At 33.1% G+C, this 19354-nt stretch overlaps 1 non-coding gene across 1 annotated transcript; it reads right to left on the bottom strand.

Moving 5' to 3' along the window:
• Positions 1-3327: 3327 nt before the first annotated feature.
• LOC112849064 (U6 spliceosomal RNA) lies at positions 3328-3432 on the bottom strand. Its single transcript, XR_003222513.1, has one exon. It is a non-coding gene; the product is annotated as a U6 spliceosomal RNA (small nuclear RNA).
• Positions 3433-19354: the final 15922 nt, after the last annotated feature.

A 19354-nucleotide genomic window follows, 5' to 3' on the forward strand; every position in this document is an offset into this window, starting at 1 on the left:
TGAAATTTATTTTAATTAAGATTGTAACATATTACACTCTATTTGGTTTATTGGAAATTCGAAGCTAAGGGAAAATAACTTATAATTTTCAAATCACAGTCCAGGGTTCTTTATTTCAACAACCAAAGGAATTATAAAATGAATAAAAATGGAAAAGACTGCATAATGCAACATTAAGTATGTTTGTTTTGAACCAAATTACAAGAACTCTTTAAATGAAATCGGATCACTTGACCATCATTGGGTCCCAAAATGTCCCTGATAAAGTAGGGAACCCTTCCTAGACTGTCCAATTCATGTGATCCCTACGTTAATTTGACTCAGAATGTGAGTCTCATATGTTCAAAAGCTTTTATTAGAGGAGGAATACATTTATCAGTACTAAAAACAGTATTGAACACGTTTTCAGAAATAATCTGTTTATTGGAGTCATTTGCAGTGTGCTCCTGAATGAAGAACAGACGCAAATTCACCCAGTATTACTTATCAAATATCTTAGTTTTACCTCAAGATACATAGTTAAATGTAGTTAATTTGTTATAAAATTAAATAAACCTTAATTCTGATACTAAACATGATTCCTATGCTTATCTATGCAAAGGCCTTAGATACAAAGATGTTAAGTGAAAGAGTGGAAATGGGCATCACAAACTATTAAAATAAAAACTCTTTCAGAAAAATATCTCTTGGAACCAATGCAAAGAGTTCTCCATTTATTGAAGATCTAGTGTATGCCAGGCTATAATCTAAATGTTCATGAGACAATTCAGAAGCCTTTAGGACAAAACGGGATTCTTCTAAAATAACAATTGCCCATGTTAGTCAGAATGGCATTTGAGCATTGTACTTTTATAATGTTACACAATTTTTCTTCTTATACCTCTTTGTCTTTCTTTTGGTAAGTATACCAATGAATAACACTGGTAAAGGTAATTTGCTGTATACATATAAAACTCTATTTGAAAGGATTTATTGCTTAACAGGTTTTCATCATAGGATAATGAATTGTACCAATTATCTAACTATAATTAGATAAAGTGCCTAAATAATTTAACCAGTTGGGTAAGGGATAAGCCAAGGATTGGCAAACTGATCTACTTCTTTAATTATTGAAGATATTGTCCCCTGTACAAAATTCAGATTTCATTGTACTGAGTTTTAGCATTAATAATACATAATGCTAAAGAAACCACACACTATTCTTCTAAATAAAGAGTCTGTTTCAATAAGTGAGATCTGTGGTTTTATGCTGGGAGCCTTTTTGTTTGATTATTATGTTGCTGTTTGATTGTTTCTTCTCCTTATTTAAATATTTAATGAAAGTTTTATCCAACTTGTGCTCTGAGGCTTTGAAGCAAAGGGCATAATTTAAAATATCTAATAAGTAAACAAATGTCAGAATACGGAAAAAATGTGGGATATGTAAAATATATTAAAAGCCCTGTTTTAATAATAGAATAAATTCTGCTTTTCTCTTGAGATAATTAAGTGAAAGAAATAAGATTCAATAAGCTGTAAATCTTTTCAAAACATGGCTGTGAAATACTAATTTTTGTCTGTTGTAGTGTCTTGCACATAATTGTTCAAAAATGATCAGATATAGATCCTGCAAAAATGCCTTTAATAAAGTACCAGATACCTTTTTAACATTTTCCATGTGTCATGCAATGTTGTAAATACTGAATGAGGAAATATTTTTAATAATAAGTAGGGCAGTTGAAAGTATTTTTATCACAAGTTGGAGGTCTCAAAGTTTTATTAATACCTATATATGTATTTATAACTAAATAAATATAATGGTGGCCATTTTCCAAAGGGTAATAGGAAATTATAGAATTATGAAGATTCAAAAGTGATTTAGGAATAGTGCATGGCGAATGAGTATAAAAAGGGTTATATTTAAAAGGAAACATTTGCTGCTTTAGATATAACTCTTAAGTGAGAGAGATTTAAAGATGGAGGCAATTGTATATATAATATGTGATATATATGTATATTTTTGGCCTGAGTGTGAGGAGGAAAAAACAATCAGAGATTAAGTATAAAAAGGCACATATTGAAATGTGAGCTCCACATATCTTGTGAGAATTAAAAAAAAAAAAAGCGGTCACTAAAATGGAGAACTAGAGCTAGGCTGTCAGTGTTCCCTTGACTATGTATTTAATTTTTTTTTTCACTGTTTATTTATTTTTGAGAGAGAGAATGTGAGCAGGGGAGGGGCAGAGAGAGAGGGAGACACAGAGTCTGAAACAGGCTTCAGGCTCTGAGCTGTCAGCCCAGAGCCCGACGCGGGGCTCGAATTCACGAGCCGTGAGATCATGATCTGAGCCGAAGTTGGACGATTAACTGACTGAGCCACCCAGGTGCCCCTGACTATGTATTTTATATTTGAGAAAAACTTGGGGAGACTCGAGATAGAGAGAAATGAGTTTATAAGGTCACATTGCCTCTGAACTTAGTCTTCACATTTTCAGTACTCTGGTTGAGCAATCGTTCTATTCTTCCATAACTGTTCAGTTGACTAAGGTGGGAATGGTTAGTTAACATAAAAATACTGACTCAGTTCAGTCACTGAATATTAGATTACTAGAGAAATCTTTAAGTCAAAATTTTAGTCTCTGGCATATTTTGTGTAATTCCTTTTATTGTCTTTAGGAAATTCCCAAATGACTACTAAAATGATTGCTAATTATATATTTTCCTTTCCTTCTCAAATTCACAGGGGTATTTTGAATAGCTAGCAATGCAGCAAACCAGTAACCTTGTCACTAGATATTAACTCTGCAGCAGAAGCACTAGATTGGTACCCAAATGCCATGACTGAATAATGGCATTCTGTAATGTATAACTTATGTTTTTCACTTGCTATTTATCTGTTTATTTATTTATTATTTATTAGAATTAGACTGAGACTATGGATTCTGTCCCAGAAAAATTAACAAAAAATATACAAAGAGAATTTTTCATATTTTTGTCAGGAATTGCCCGGACACATTCAGTTCTACTCATAGATCTCTCCAAAATCATGGATGCAGATTAATAATTCTTGTTCCATTTCAGAGGGAACAAATGGATTTTTTTAACCTACATTTATATACATAGTCAGTAGACTTGTAATCTCTCATGTGGGCTCCACTATATAAATAATTTGATATAAAATTTCAATAGTTTTATTTATAAATTCATGTATATAATTCCATAATGAGATAGTATATATATTACAAGATGTATATAGAAGTGTTAGATGTATATAGAATTTTTAAATGATGGGATAAATAAAATATATGTATAATTTTTTACAATTTAATTCTGTGAATGAATATTTTTTGAACCACTTAATGTGTTCTTGCTCTACGTGTCCCTTGCGCAGGGGCCATGCTAATCTTGTCTGTATCGTTCCAGTTTTAGTATATGTGCTGCCGAAGCGAGCACAATGTGTTCTCACTCTAAATTGAACACTTCTTTTTTTTTTTTTTTTTTTAATTTTTTTTTCAACGTTTATTTATTTTTGGGACAGAGAGAGACAGAGCATGAACGGGGGAGGGGCAGAGAGAGAGGGAGATACAGAATCGGAAACAGGCTCCAGGCTCTGAGCCATCAGCCCAGAGCCTGATGTGGGGCTAAAACTCACGGACCGCGAGATCGTGACCTGGCTGAAGTCGGACGCTTAACCCACTGCGCCACCCAGGCGCCCCTAAATTGAACACTTCTATTATGTTAGGAAATAAATATTGCAAATTTATTTATATTTTAAGTGTTCCTAATTATTTGGAAAAAATTGTTTTGCCATATTTTTTAAACAATTTTTTTAACATTTATTTAGTTTTTGAGAGACAGAGCATGAGCATGAGCAGGGGAGGGGCAGAGAGAGAGAGTGGGGGGGAGACACAGAATCCAAAGCAGGCTCCAGGCTCTGAGCTGTCAGCACAGAGCCTGACGCAGGGTTCAAACTCACCAGCTGTGAGATCATGACCTGAGCTGAAATCAGACTCTTAACCACTCAACCACCCAGGTGCCCCTGACATGTTTAATTTAAAACCTGTGTATATTCCACAATTTCTGTGAATTTTTAACAAAGAAACCCATATTATTTGGTTTTAATACTAAATTTTGTTCCTTGTTTAGTTAATCAGAGTTGATTAGTTATCCAGGAAGATGTTCATTTGGGATCTTTATATTTGAAAGAGCATGGATGTATGACCTTTGAGGAAAGACTGAATTCCTGATTTTTGTCTGAATAAAGCTTTCTAGAAGAAGCTTCTTTCACAAATACAATACAAACTGCTACTTTACATTCAAGTACAATTGAGTTCAGCAAATATTTTATGGCATTTTCTTGAATTGTTTGCAGTGTTGAAGACATAGAGTTGAATATGATCTCATCCCTATAAGGAATGATCTTTTAGTCTAGTGGCAGAACAACTTTTATACCAGTTTTTATAAATTTTTCAGACAAATAGATCAATAGATATTATTGTTTATGCATCCCTTTTGTGATCTATCCTCACTGAACCACATTTATTTTAACCCCACCAAATAGTAATTGGTCAAAAGTCCTCTATATAAATAACCTAATCCTTAACTCCCTTGCTAGGGCAAGACATATTATGGTGAAGCTTCATAGCTAGAATTTAAATTTTGTCTTGCATTGTGTGGAAATAACAGTCATGATCATTTGTGGTGCTCTTAATCATGTCCTCTCTTAAAAATTCAAGTCCATTAAATTTTGCCATATGACTGTCCTTTAAGCAGTTGAAGACTTATTATGTCTTCTTTTATTCTCTTTTTTAAAAATTCATTTCAAAATCTTATTAGCTGTACTTACCTTCAAAATATCTTTTATGACTCCTCAAAAAATGTCTTTCCTTATTCCTATTGCAATTCTAAAAATTGGAGGGATAAAATAAAGTAAATAGAGAAGCCTTAACAATGTTTTCCTTATTACTAATATTAGAGGTTAATCAGATAACCTAGTTTACCTTAAGAATCAAATCCATCCACTGGCTCAACTCTGATGAAATTACCTCAGCAGATTCGGCAGAGCAAATCTGGGGAAAGCCAGTGAACAGTGGCAGTTAACACAATATCAAATGAGACAAAAATGTAGATGACCTATTTTCAGTGTTCATGAAGACAAACAACCTTCCTGCTGCCTCCAAGCTGAATTTGGGGACAACTGTGAGAGAAGTTGAAATTGGGGGATGGACTGGTAAGAATGTATTGTGAAACTATGCAGTTTGGAAAAATGAGTACAGCTGTTCACAGAAATAGTGTAGTAGTAGTGAGGGCATGCTGAGAACTTTATTATGTAATGTAAGAGTTCAGTTAAATGGGACACATGGCAATAGGGATTGGAAGACAATGCCAGTTGAATAGACCAGAGCTGTGTTAGTTGGTAGACATTTAGAAAAAGGGACTGGAAGAGGGAACTGTGTATGCTGACATTTCCAGCCGTGTACCTGAACACATGTGCATCTCTTAGAACTAATACAATAACACATTAATGTACTACCTAGTAAGACCCAAATCCAAAATTCAAGAGCAGCTATGTCTGTCTTCAAAATTAGTGTATTGATATGTACTCGTTGTATTATATTGACAAGTTACCTAAATGGACCATGAGTTTAAAATGTACTGTATTAAGAAAAAGTTTCTATATATAAACTCTGTTTATAGGCAATGCTTAGAAAATGACAATCTATAAATTTATCTTTAGTAACAATCTTCATAATTTATAATGGTAGTACAAGTTGGTAAGAAGCTGGCCCTTGGGAATGAGTCAGCCCAGAGTTATAATTCTGGTTCAATTATAAACCGTGGAATCTTGGAAGAGAATGTTGAATTCCTCAGGCTGGATTCCCTTCGTTTCATAGAAGTGTTGTCAGAGTTGACTGTTATAATGTATATGAGGCATGTTTATCACAGTGCCTGGTAAGCACACAGTACCTGTGAAATATTATTTTGAAAGCCTCAGATGATTATTGTAATGAAATCAAGGTAGAGTGCACATTAGAAAGTAAGACTATAAACTATGAGAGTTTTATTTTACTGCCCTCTATCACTCACAGTACACTGCACCTCAAAACACAACATTTTAAATGATTAGAAAACAGTAAATCACATGGAGTGTATTATATAATCTTACTATAAACTAAGAAAGTAAAAAAACTCATTTTGTGGCTTTCTGAATATACACATACGCAAGTATTTTTCTGAAGTACACCAAAAAAGATGGAGCCTCCCCAAAAAAGTTGTATTTTACTATTCTTAATACTATGACAGCTATTTCAATACAAATAAAAAATATACTACAATCATAAGCCAAATAGATGTAGTTAACATTGTTTTTATCTCCTAAGAGAGATAAGTATATGATTATAAGATGAAATAAGGGAGAAAAGCCATAGGCATTGGAAAATGTTTGCATATACCTTCTCAATCTTTTATTGTTAGCACTTTGGAATCCAGCTGTTACTGTATTGTCTGAAAAATCCACTTTGCTTTCCCATATAAACTAATATTCGGTAGATATCCATATATCATGCTACTATCCCTCTGAAAAAATTGGATTATAAACATACCAGCAGCTAAACCAAAATGTATGATATTTATTCTCTCTTCACTTGGACTGCGATAGACATGACAACTGTATAAAGCCTACATATATTTAGAATTTATTCAAATTAAAAAAAATAGAAGTTTAGCATGCATGTTACCTGCTCATGCAGTTGTATTATCTACAATATCAGGGAAAAAAATTCAAGCTGAAAAAGGCATATTTTTAAAGAATGTTGTGTATATGTGTGTGCACGTCTGTGTGTCTGTGTGTGGTTTTCTATATGGAATGGGAAAAGATTAATAATGCATTGATCTATGGCTGCCCCATTTAAGTTTTCTCCCACAATTTGCTAACATAACTCAATATTTCCTACACACAGAGATTTATTCCAATCAGTCATTTTCGACATTTCTTGACTTCTTGCTGTGAAAAGAATATATATGAACAAAGCAAAATCTCTAGCACCCGTGTCTGATACAATAGTGTCAGAAAATGCTTTCACATATTTCCTCTCTATAAAAACAGCCCATTGGCATCACATTGCTTATTAACCACTATTATAATTGAGAAAAAAATTTATTTCTCATTTCTTTTATACCCCAGTACATTTATGTAACCCTTGGTTAAGTAATCTGAGGAAGTTTTAATTCAACTCTGATTTATTTTTTATTTTTTTAATGTTTATATATTTTTAAGGGAGAGAGAGACAGCGTGAGCAGAGGAGAGGCAGAGATAGAGGGAGACACAGAATCTGAAGCAGGCTCCAGGCTCTGAGCTGTCAGCACAGGGTCCGATGTCAGGCCCAAACCCACGAACCACGAGATCATGACCTGTGCCAAAATCAGATGCTTAACCAACTGAGCTACCCAAGCACCCCTAGTTAAACTCTTACTAGATGAAGATTACAATAAAACCAGTTATAATCATCACGTTAGTCTTGGCTGTCAGAATAAGGTGTCTCTGATGAGAGGCCATTGTCTTCATCCCTTTTTCTTCACCTAGCCAACACCAATGTCCTCCTTCATTTATGTAAACATTGTCATACAAATGCCAACATCATACTCCATTCTTCCTTCCGGATTTGTTGCTGGCCTTGTTTGTCACTCACAATTCTGTATATACCTAGGAGAAAATACATATCAAATGTTATCAGAATATATGCATGCATGAGTATATGTGTGTATATGCAACTTTTCATAAAAACACTGGCTGCCTAAGACTTACGCTTTCAATGTTTCTGCTTCCCTTTATCCGTCATTTTTTCCCTGGGGAATTTATTTCACTGCTCTTCGTCTTACTTTTTCTTTAGCACCACCTCACAGTTGTTCCTGTGTTGCACATTTAACACAGAACCCACATAGTTTACATTGCAGTCAGAGGTTCATCCATCTTTACCTTTGGTCTTTTACACTCAGAAAGTTCTTGTGTGCTACTTTGTCTGAATTCATCACTTACACCATGAAATTTTAGAAACGTGCGCTAAGAACAAGAATAGGTAATTATATTCTGTCCTTGAGAAATAGCCTTTACAGTATTAGATGTATTAATATTTCATGGCTATATTTCAATATGATTTTATCATATTTGTTTAAGCAGTATAAAAAAAGCAAACCAATTTGGCTCTAGTGGTAGAGAGATGTTTCTTTAGAATAGGACTTTTAAAAATTTCGCCTTGTTTCTTTGGGGATATGAAATGACTATGAACTTTTATTCAAGTTGGGTTTGTTTCTTTAACTGCTTCTAGGTTACTCAAGCCTGGGGTATCAGGTACTCTGTTAAAAAAAAATACCTTTCTCAGGCACAAAAATTTATATCAATTTGGAGCTTCTGTTTACGCATAAAAGTTCTTTATCTGCTCTTTCTTATCTGCTCCAAAGGAATTACTGTATCTACCCAGCAACTTTGGACCTATGTCATGTATATAGCTTGGCTTTTTCCCAAGCTGAGGCCTCACAAATGACCCAATGAACTCCAGATAGTGCAGTCATTGGAAAAGACAGACTGAGAGACTGTCTGACCCACAGCCAGGTTCATAGTATCTTGGATTCATGCTATGGGGTAGGGGTGTGTGTGTGTGTCTAAGTATGTAAGCACTTCAAGAGGAAGATTTTACAGTCTGTTCACAGTGTGACTAGTATTTACAAACAACTAAGTCAGAGACTTTCTGGCTATTGTACCATCATTAAGAATGAGGCTGGGGACGCCTGGGTGGCTCAGTTGGTTGGGTGTCCGACTTTGGCTCAGGTCATGATCTCCTTGCTTGTGAGTTCAAGCCCCATGTCAGGCTCTCTGCTCTCAACACAGAGCTGACTTCAGATCCTCTGTCTCCCTTGCTCTCTCTGCCCCTTCCCCTGCTTTCTCTCTCTCTCTCTCTCTCTCTCTCTCTCTCTTTCCCCCAAAGATAAATAAACATTAACAAAAAATTTAAGAATGAAGTTGATCTCAGAACCTAATAAAGTAACTGGAGTAATAATCTGTCTTTTGAATGTCCTTACATTTTGATGTCTTTCAGGGTTTCAACTTTTGGCCTGAAGGTGTTATCAAACTATATATGCTTCCTTAATGATCTTATCCCACCAGGTCCACATTTGAAAATGTCATTCATGGTAATGGCTCACAAATCAGTTCCTCCAAACTGCACTACTGAATACTACATGATAAAAGCTAATTTTTTTTTTTGAGCAACCACTGTATACTAGGCACTTTCCTAAGAACCTTTTATATTTTTACTCATTTAGCCCTCAAATATGTGAGGTAGGTACTATTTTTACCTCTTTAGAAAGGGACATTTGGGCATGTATGTTACATATACGTAACCTGAAAAAATTCTCAATCCCTTTTAACCTACATTCAATTATTTGAAATGTGTCAGAGACAGTGCATTAAATCAAAGAAATAACTTAAAATATAAGTATTTCTAATACAATGGAATTTTGACATGGGATATTTCTGAGTGCATTCCAATGTTTATGTCATATGAGTGAATTCTTACTCTGTCAACAACTTACAAGAACTAATCAAAAGCAAGGACTTCAAACAAAACATATTTCCATAATCATAAATATAGAACTCGTATGTATTCCAGGTTTGATTCATTTGGTATGTGTCATTAGAGAACAAAAGTAAGATAATAATTGCCTTCCTTAATTCCTACATTCAGAAATAACACTGATATTAACTTCCTCTGTATCTTTTCACTGTTATAACATATGTCCCTATGCATGGATAACACATGTACATATAAATATTTACATTGTATTTAATAGGTGTGTATAATTCAATGGTAGATATACACTCTAGCATATTCAGGTATCTGGATTTAAACCTATTTCATTTAGTTTTTGGTGAATGACAAATATACCACAAATTAGTGGCTTAAAATAATAGCCATTTATTATTTTGTATAGATCCATAAGAAGGTCAGACAGTTCTGCTAATTTGGACCAGCACAAGGCTTGTTCATGAATAGCCTCAACTGAAAAATACAGCTTTGTTCCATGTGGTCTTTAATCTTTCAACACACTACTCAGGGCTTGTTCTGATGGCTATAACAGAGACCCAAGAAAGAGAGCTATCTCAAGCAAGTTTTCAAGGATGAGGTAGAGGATCAAGAGTGATGACAGAAACATGCAGCTACTCTCTTGGACCTCTGCCTCCATGAAGTTTGCTGCTGTCACATTGGCAAAAGCAAGTCAAATAGACATTGTCTATCTGACAAGCACAGACTTAGTATCTGGAGCATTGTGAGGGAGTGGGGAGAAAACCCTCCCCCAAGAGCATAAAATATTGAAATATTGGAGATATTGATGGAATAAATTCACACAATTTTTAAAAATTATTTCAGATGATTCCCTAAAATAAACAATACCAAAGAGAACATCTTTTAGCTAATTATTTTTATACTTATGGTATGACATAATATTCTTACCGTTAGCTCTGGAAGATCCCAATGCTGAACATTTTTCTATATTGAGTTTGTCAAATCACAGATGACAAATTCTAACATACATGGAATGGACTTAAAAAAAAACAACAAACAAAAGTAGCGCAATGTTGCTTGCTCTGCGTCGTGAGATGTTAAGATGTTGAAAAGTACTACAAACAGGATGTGATTTTTTTTTTTTTTTTTTACCTGTAGCCACAGAACACTAAAAAACAGCTTCAGAAACATTAAGAATCAATGGTGTGTGAAATGTTGACATTTTCAGTATTTTGGTTCACACTGTTACATTGTTTGGAAGATGATTGCCTTCAGGATAGAATCCCATCATTTTATGTCAAACTTGAAAAATACTAAGTACAACAGTGGATATTGTCCTACAAAATATAAACAACTGCCTATTCAGACAATCAGCCCCTCTGAGGTTAAGAATGCTTTTACCCTACCTTACCAAGAATTCTGACAGCTGTATATTCATATTATATTGGAGACCTTATAAGAAAATTTGTCCTTGAGAGTATGAATGTGTAGAATAATTCAAGCACCCCCAGCTCAATGTGTATAACCTTTTCTCTTTTCATTAAATCTGTTTCTGGAATAGTAATAGAAATCTTGATTGTCAATTACCTTTCACTTACCATGGGGATGCTTTGTCATGCTATAACATAAGCAACATGTGTTTTATAAACCAATGGCATTGGTGTAGTGAAGGTTTAAAATCTACCACAAATTAAGTAAACAACAATTAAAAAAAAAAACTCCTGAACATATCTAAATAAAGTGATATATATGAAATCACTGTCTTATATATAAAGTAATAAATAACCAACACATCCTTCTTACAAGTAGGTGGATTTAAAATAAAAGCCAGAATAGGCATTCTTTTTATATAAGGGATCATTTGCCCAAGAGAAAGCTTTAGTCAAATTTGTCCCATAGGCATGCATAATACGTATGCATATGTAGTATATAATTGAAATGAGAGTAGATGATTTTTTATCTTATTAGTTTTACAAAAATGCACTGGCCAATATATAATAAGTTGCATGAGGTGAGTATAATTAATAAGACATACTCTATTATTGATTTCAACTCTTCCTGGAGTGCAAATCACTATTTTAACTTTTATTATTTTTTTTCAAATTCTAGTTAGTTAGAATATAGTGTAATATAGGCTTCAGGAGTAGAATATAGTGATTCATCACTTACATATAACACTCAGTGCTAACACACATGCCTTCTTTTATACCCATCACCTGCTTAGCCCATCCCTTGCCTAACTCCCCTCCACCAACCCTCAGTTTGTTCTCTATAGTTCAGAGTCTCTTATGGTTTGCTTCCCTCTATTTTTTTCCCATTCCCCTATTTTCATCTGTTTTTGTTTCTTAACTTCCACATGAATGAAATCATACAGTATTTGTCTTTCTCTAACTTCTATCGCTTAGCATAATACACTCTAGCTCCATTCACATTATTCGGTAGACAATATTTCATACTTTGTTATGTCTGAGTAGTATTCCATTGTGTGTGTGTGTGTGTGTGTGTGTGTGTGTGTGTGTATGTGTGTATGTGTGTGTGTGTATATATATATATATATATATTTATATATGGTGTATATATATATACACACCACATCTTCTTTATCCATTCATCAGTTGATGGATATTTGGGCTCTTTCCATAATTTGTCTATTGTTGATAATGCTGCTACAAACATCAGGGTGCATGTACCTCTTCAAATCATTATTTTTTTATCTTTGGGTAAATATCTAGTGCAATTGCTAGGTCATAAGGTAGTTCTCTATTTTTAACTTTTTGAGGAAACTCCATACTGTTTTCCAGAGTGACTGCACCAGTTTGCCATCCCACCAGAGAGTTTCCCCTTTCTCTACTTCCTCACCAACATCTGTTGTTTCCTGTGTTGTTAATTTTAGCCATTCTGACAGGGATGAGGTAATATTTCATCGTGATGAGTGATGTTGAGCATCTTTTCATGTGTCTGTTGGCCATCTGGATGTCTTTGGAAAAAATGTGTCTTCATGTCTTCTGCCCACTTCTTAACTGGATTATTTGTTTTTTGGGTGTTGAGTTTGATAAGTTATTTATAGATTTTGGATAGTAACCCTTTGTCGGATATGTCATTTGCAAATGCCTCTTCCCATTCCTTAGGTTGCCTTTTTGTTTTATTGTTTTCTTCTCTGTGAAAAAGCTTTTTATCTGGATGAAGTGTCAATAGTTCATTTTTGCTTTTGTATCCCTTGCCATTAGGGAAATGTCTAACAAGAAGTTGCTATGGCCAGGGTCAAAGAAGTTGATGCCTGTTTTCCTCTAGGGTTTTGATAGTTTACTGTCTCACATTTGGTCTTTCATCCATTTTGAATGTATTTTTGTGTGTTGTATATGACAGTGGTCCAGTTTCATTCTTCATGTTGTTGTTTAGTTTTCCAACACCATTTGTTGAAGAAACTGTCTTTTTTCCATTGGATATTCTTCCCTGCTCTGTTGAAGATGAGTTGACCATATAGTTGTGGATCCATTTCTGAGTTTTCTATTCTGTTCCATTGATCTATGTGTCTATTTTGTGCCAGTACCATACTGTCTTGAGGACTGCAGCTTTGACATACAGTTTAAAGTCTATAACTTTGATGCCTCCAGCTTTGTTTTTCTTTTTCAAGATTGCTTTGGCTACTTGGGGTCTTTTGTGGTTCCATACAAATTTTATGATTGTTTGTTCTAGCTGTGTGAAAAATGCAGGTGGTGTTTTAAGAGAGATTGCATTAAATATGTAGATTGCTTTGGGTAATATAGATGTTTTAACAATATTTCTTCTTCCAATCCATGCACATCAAATATTTTTCCATTTCTTTGTGTCATCTTCAGTTTCTTTCATAAATGTTCTATGGCTTTTAGAATAGATATCTTCTTTTATCTTTGATTAGGTTTATTCATGGGTATCTTGTGGTTTTTGGATTGATTCCTTGATTTCTCTTTCTGCTACCCCATTATTGGTGTATAAAAATGCAACAGATATCTTTACATTGATTTTATATCCTGTGACTTTGCTGAACTTATGTATCAGTTCCAGCAATTTTTTTTTTTTTGATGGTGTCTTTTGGGTTTTCTCGATAGAGTATCATGTCATCTTGAAATAGTGACAGTTTGATTTCTTCCTTGCCGATTTGAATGCCATTTATGTTCTTTTGTTGTCTGATTACTGAGGCTAGGACTTCCAGTAACTACGTTAAATTGCAATGGTGTGAGTGGACATCCTTGTCTTGTTCCTGACAGTAGAGGAAAAGCCCTTAGTTCTTCCCCTTTGAGGGTAATGTTAGCTATGGGTCTTTTGCATTTGGCCTTTATGATGTTGAGGTATGTTTCCTCTATCCCTACTTTGTTGAGGGTTTTTAATCAAGAATGGATGTTGCATTTTGTCAAATACTTTTTCTGCATCTATTGAGAGCATCATATTGTTCTTGTGGTATATCATGTTGTTTGATTTGCAACTATTGAACCACCCCTGTGGCCCAAGGATAAATCTTTACTGTGGGATTTAATTTGCTAGGATCTTGTTGAGAATTTTTGCATCCAGTTTCATTGGGGATATTGGCCTGTGAAGTCTCCTTTTTAGTGGGGTCTTTGTCTGGTTTTGGAATCAAGGTAATGCTGGCCTTGTAGAATGAGTTGGGAAGTTTTCCTTCCATTTCTATTTTTGGGAACAGTTTGACAATAATAGGTATTAACTCTTGTTTTAATGCTTGGTAGAATATCCCTGTGAAGCCATCTGGCCCTGGACTTTCGTTTGTTGGGAGATTCTTAATTACTGACTCAGTTTATTTGCTGGTTATGGATCTGTATGTTTAGAACACAGTTTAGCATTATGGATGTGGCATAAAACAATAAAACCTCATATACATTTAAATACCATTTGGGACATATGGAACACTAACCTCTTTATGTGAATTTTTCACATAAATAACCAGTATAGGTTTAGTTTAGTTTAGTTTTGTTTGTTTTTTCTGGATCCTTGAGATGTCAGATTAGGCTATTTATTTGATATCTGTCTTCTTATTAAATGTAGACATTTACTTCAATAAACTTACCTTCTAGTACTGCTTTTGCTATATCCCATAAGTTTTGGTATATTGTGGTTTGCCTTAGAGTGTATCCAGCTATTTTTTAATTTTGCTTTTAGTTCCTTTTTTGACCTAATGGTTGTTCAGGAATGTGTTGCTTAATTTCCACATGTTTTAAATTTTACAGCTTTCTTTCTGGTATAGTGTTCTGCTTCCATTCCTTAGTGGTCAGAAAAGATATTTGGTATCCATTCTTAAGTTTGTAAGACTTGTTTTGTGACCTAATATAATATGTGATCTAACCTGGAGAAAATTTCATGTGTGCTTGAAAAGAATGTATATTTTGCTGCTCTTGGGTAGAATGCTCTGTATTGAAAAAACAGGATATCCACATACAGAAGAAAGAAACCTTGTATATCTTACATTATACACAAAAATCAATTCAAACTGGATGAAAGAATTAATGTAAGACCTGAAACTGTAAAATTCCTGGAAAAATCTTCAAGACATTGGTCTTGGCAGTTATTTCATGGATATGTCACCAAAAGCACAGACCACAGAATCATAAATAAGTAAATAGCACATTGAAATGAAAAGCTTTTGTATAGCAAAGGAACAATTAAGAAAATGAGAAGGCAACCTATGAAGTGGGAGAAAATAATTGCAAACCATATATTTGATAGGATGTTAATATTCAAAGTATATAAGGAACTCCTGCATCTCAGTAGCAAAAAACCCTAAAAACTTGACTTAAAAATGGGCTAAGAGCTTAAATAGACATTTCTCCAAAGAAGACATACAAATGGCTAACAGGTACATGAAAAGGTGCTCTGTGTTACTAATCATCAAGGAAATGCAAATCAAATGTACAATGAGGTATTACCTCAGAAGATACCTGCCAGAATAGCTACTAAAAAAAAAAAAAGGACAAGTTCTGGCAAAGATATGGACAAATTGGAATCCTTATACACTGTTGGTGGGAATGTAAAAAAAAAAAAAAAATACAGACACTATAGAAAACAGAATGGACATTCCTAAAAAAAATTAAAGATAGAACTACCATATGGTCCAACAAATATATCCAAAAGAATTAAAATCAAGATCTTAAGGAAATACTACACTCTGTTCATTGTAGCACTATTAACGATAGCCAAGATATGGGACAACCTAAATGTGCATTGACAAATAAAGAAAAGGTGGTATGTACATTCAACAAAATATTGTTCAGCCTCAAGAAAGAAGGAAATATTGCCATGTGCAATCAAGTGGATGAACTTGGAGGACATTATGCTAAGTAAAATAAACCAGTCACAAAAGGATGAATACCGCCTGATTCCACTTATATAAGATAATCTAAAATAGTCAAACTCGTAGAGAGCAGAAAGATGGTTGCCAGAAGCTGGGGGGTGGGAGAATGGGAGAAAGGGAGAGTTGTTCAACTGGTATAAAGTTTCAGTTATGTAAGATGAATAGTTCTAGGGAGCTGTTGTTCAAATAGTGTCTATGGATAATAATACTAGTATATTATAAAAATCTGTTAACAGCATAGACTGTATTAAGTATTTTTACCACTATATATATATATATTTTAAAGTTTACTATTTTTGCTAATAAAGCATCATTATAAATAAATTTCAGTACAGTGCCTTCACCATAAAAACATGGTTCTAAAAATGTAATGACAAAGAGTAAATGTATTTTCAGTTTTAAGTTGCATCAGATTTACCTCTGAAAATGTTGAAGAAATTGGCCAATTCCTGGCACATTTGAATACTTTGCCTTGTGCCTAGTGATGGAAATTAATTTTCTTTGTAAATATTTTGCCATCTAATGGTCACCAATAATATATTGTAACTCATTTAATTTAAAATACTAATTATTAGGAAGTAGATATATTTTTGGACATCATTGATAAAAATTTATATATTATGATAAAATATGTTATTTGGGGGTATTATACACTTCAATTTGTAGGAGATTAAAGTACATTTGGAAGTTAATTCTTTGGCTTCCATTTGTTGTAATATTTTCCCATATTTTGATTTGGCTCATAATAATCTTTCTCAAAATGCATAAGTGGATCTAGCTTTATTGTTATTAATTTTCAGATACAAGGGCCAGTGATGTTTATCAAATAAATATCTCTTTTCTATAGAATAAAATTAATGCTCATTGCTTTACATTAATTTCTTTTTTTTTTTTTTTTTTTGCTTTACATTAATTTCCTGGATAAACATGAGTTTCTACATTTTCAGTCCTTTTTAATGTTAATATTCAAGGGCTGACATCTTTACAATACTGAGTATTCTCATCGAAAATACTTTATACTTCATCACTTAGTCATGACTTATTTTACATCTTTAATAATATGCTTTTGTTCATATAACATCCATTCTTATTATGTATGTTCCTATATCTTTATGACTTTTGTCTATTTTCCAATAGAATAACTGCATTTCATTTTGAAGCAGTTATTATAAATTTATTGAGATAATTATTTTACGGTTTATTTTTATAACCATCACCTTAACTAATTGTTTTAATAACTCTAGGAATTTTACAAGTTATTCTTGTTTTTATCATTATAATATATCATTCATAAATTATAGTGATTTATCTTTTACAATAATTATGCCCATTAAAATATTTTCTGATTACATTGACTTTAGCTTTCTCCAATAATACTTATCAATATCTGTGATAGTTGGAATGTTTATCTCTTTATGATTTTGATAGACATTGCTTCAGCATTTGTTATTTAGTATAAAATTCCCTGTTGATTTTAGCAAATACCCTTTAATATATTTATATATTTTCTTCTGTTCCCACATTCCACTAGTTTACTTTTTCTTTTATATTATTCAGAAAGAGAAGTCTGTAGAACTTGATCTCCCAAATTCTCATAATTATTAATTAACTGTATGCATTCATTCAGTGACTAAAATTAAGAATACTGCAACAAGACTTCTCTGTGAAATAGGCAAAATATGCAACATTGCTTTCATGTCTGGAAAGTTAATAGTAGAGTGTAATAGCAATTGTAAGAGATGTTAAGTTTGTAGGGCACAAAGTTTTGCGTTTTTTGTGCATTGAAATTTGAAGTTATCCACAAACTGATTAGAAGTAAAGTTCCGTCTCCCTAATTAGAAGACCTATAAGGATAATCATGAGTTAGCAATATAGTTTGAATGTCAGAAAGATATTCAGTTACTATTGCTTTTAAATAACTTGTTGAATATATTAGTAGTAATGTTATACTCTTTTAGTATGGATAATGTCTGTAGTTACTGTATTATTTTATTTGTAATACTAAATGCATTTTTATTTTATATGTACAGAATTAACATGTTCAATAAGTATTCCATAAGTGTATATCTTTTCCTTTCAACTAATTGCAAACCAGTGTAATATCATAGATTTTATATTCCACGTAAAGTGCTGGGCATATTTGTTAATCATGTTAATTCATTTGATGCTTGACCTAGCAATTGGTGAGTGGCATTGCATAAAGCCAAAAGAAAAAACATTGTTTCTACCACTCCTTATATTGGTGATTTTTTAATGTATAAAACAGGTTAAGTAAGTTAAAGTTCTCTACTTTATATGGAGATTCTCCACTTAACAATATGAAATTTTCCCTGGTTTACTTTAATATAGAATTTACCTATGCAAAAGACTCACCAATTTTTAAGTAATACTTGTACTGTATAAAGTGAAATAGGTATTTTCAGATTCAGTCATTTGTCTGAAGAGATGACTGCACTAGATAACTGTAATGTTTAAGGATTGAATATAGAGTTTAGTCATAATTATTACAGATTTTCAGTGAACCAGCACTATATATAAATTTCAAGTTCATTAGGTTCAAGTTGCGGCAACAAACTAGGGAATATATAGAATTCCGAATAATAATTCAGCAAAGCTGAGTAATCCCACTTAATGCCAAGCATTGATCAAAACTTTTCCAGTCATCCTAAGTAAGTTTACTATAGAATATTGTCCCATGTTCCTGCTTAGCAACCATAACAGTTAATTCAGAGAGTGCTGCCATATGCTATCTTGTACATGAATTAGGTACAGCATGCCCCCAAACTGCCTGTTCTCATAACAGTCTTTCAAAGTTACTTTAAACTCAAACTCCTACGTACAGATCGACAAAATAATAACCCTATCCTGATGGTGAATCATGTTAGAAATTCTTTATTTCATTGAACCTAGAAGTAGTTCATAAATTCTGTTCAGTAAAAGGAGAATGTTAAGAATGTGGAATCACATGCCAGGTGGCTACAGTAATAAATTTGACAACTAGAATTACTATAATAAAACGAATAGACTTTATTGGCAGGGCAAGACTTTTGCACTAACATATAAAACATATGCTATAAAATATATTTAATGATATTTATGTAAATTTCTCAAAGCACTGCATTGTCTTCTAGGATCTTGTACTCATTGCTAATCACAAATGTTAACATAAATTAATTGTATTTTAAGACACACTTTTAATAAATTTGCAATGTTATGTATCCTTATCTAAGAATACTCACGGTCTCTGAGTAACCAAAGGGTAGCTGTGAAATTCCTGGTTATAAAAATAGCCAGTAAAGGCAAAGCTCATTTTTCATCTATAATTATGTTATTATTTAAGAACTCTCTGGGACTTTATTTTCTTTTAAAAACGTTTCCCTAGAAAATGGGTTAGATTTAGAGAATCAGATCTAAATTAATATCTTTTTTCAGCAATGGGAAGGTTAATCTTGAGTTTCAGTTCAACTCTGGCATG

The sequence above is a fragment of the Puma concolor genome, chromosome C1, assembly GCF_028749965.1.
Source record: "Puma concolor isolate L17-30 chromosome C1, mPumCon1.1.hap2, whole genome shotgun sequence".
Lineage (NCBI taxonomy): Eukaryota > Metazoa > Chordata > Mammalia > Carnivora > Felidae > Puma > Puma concolor.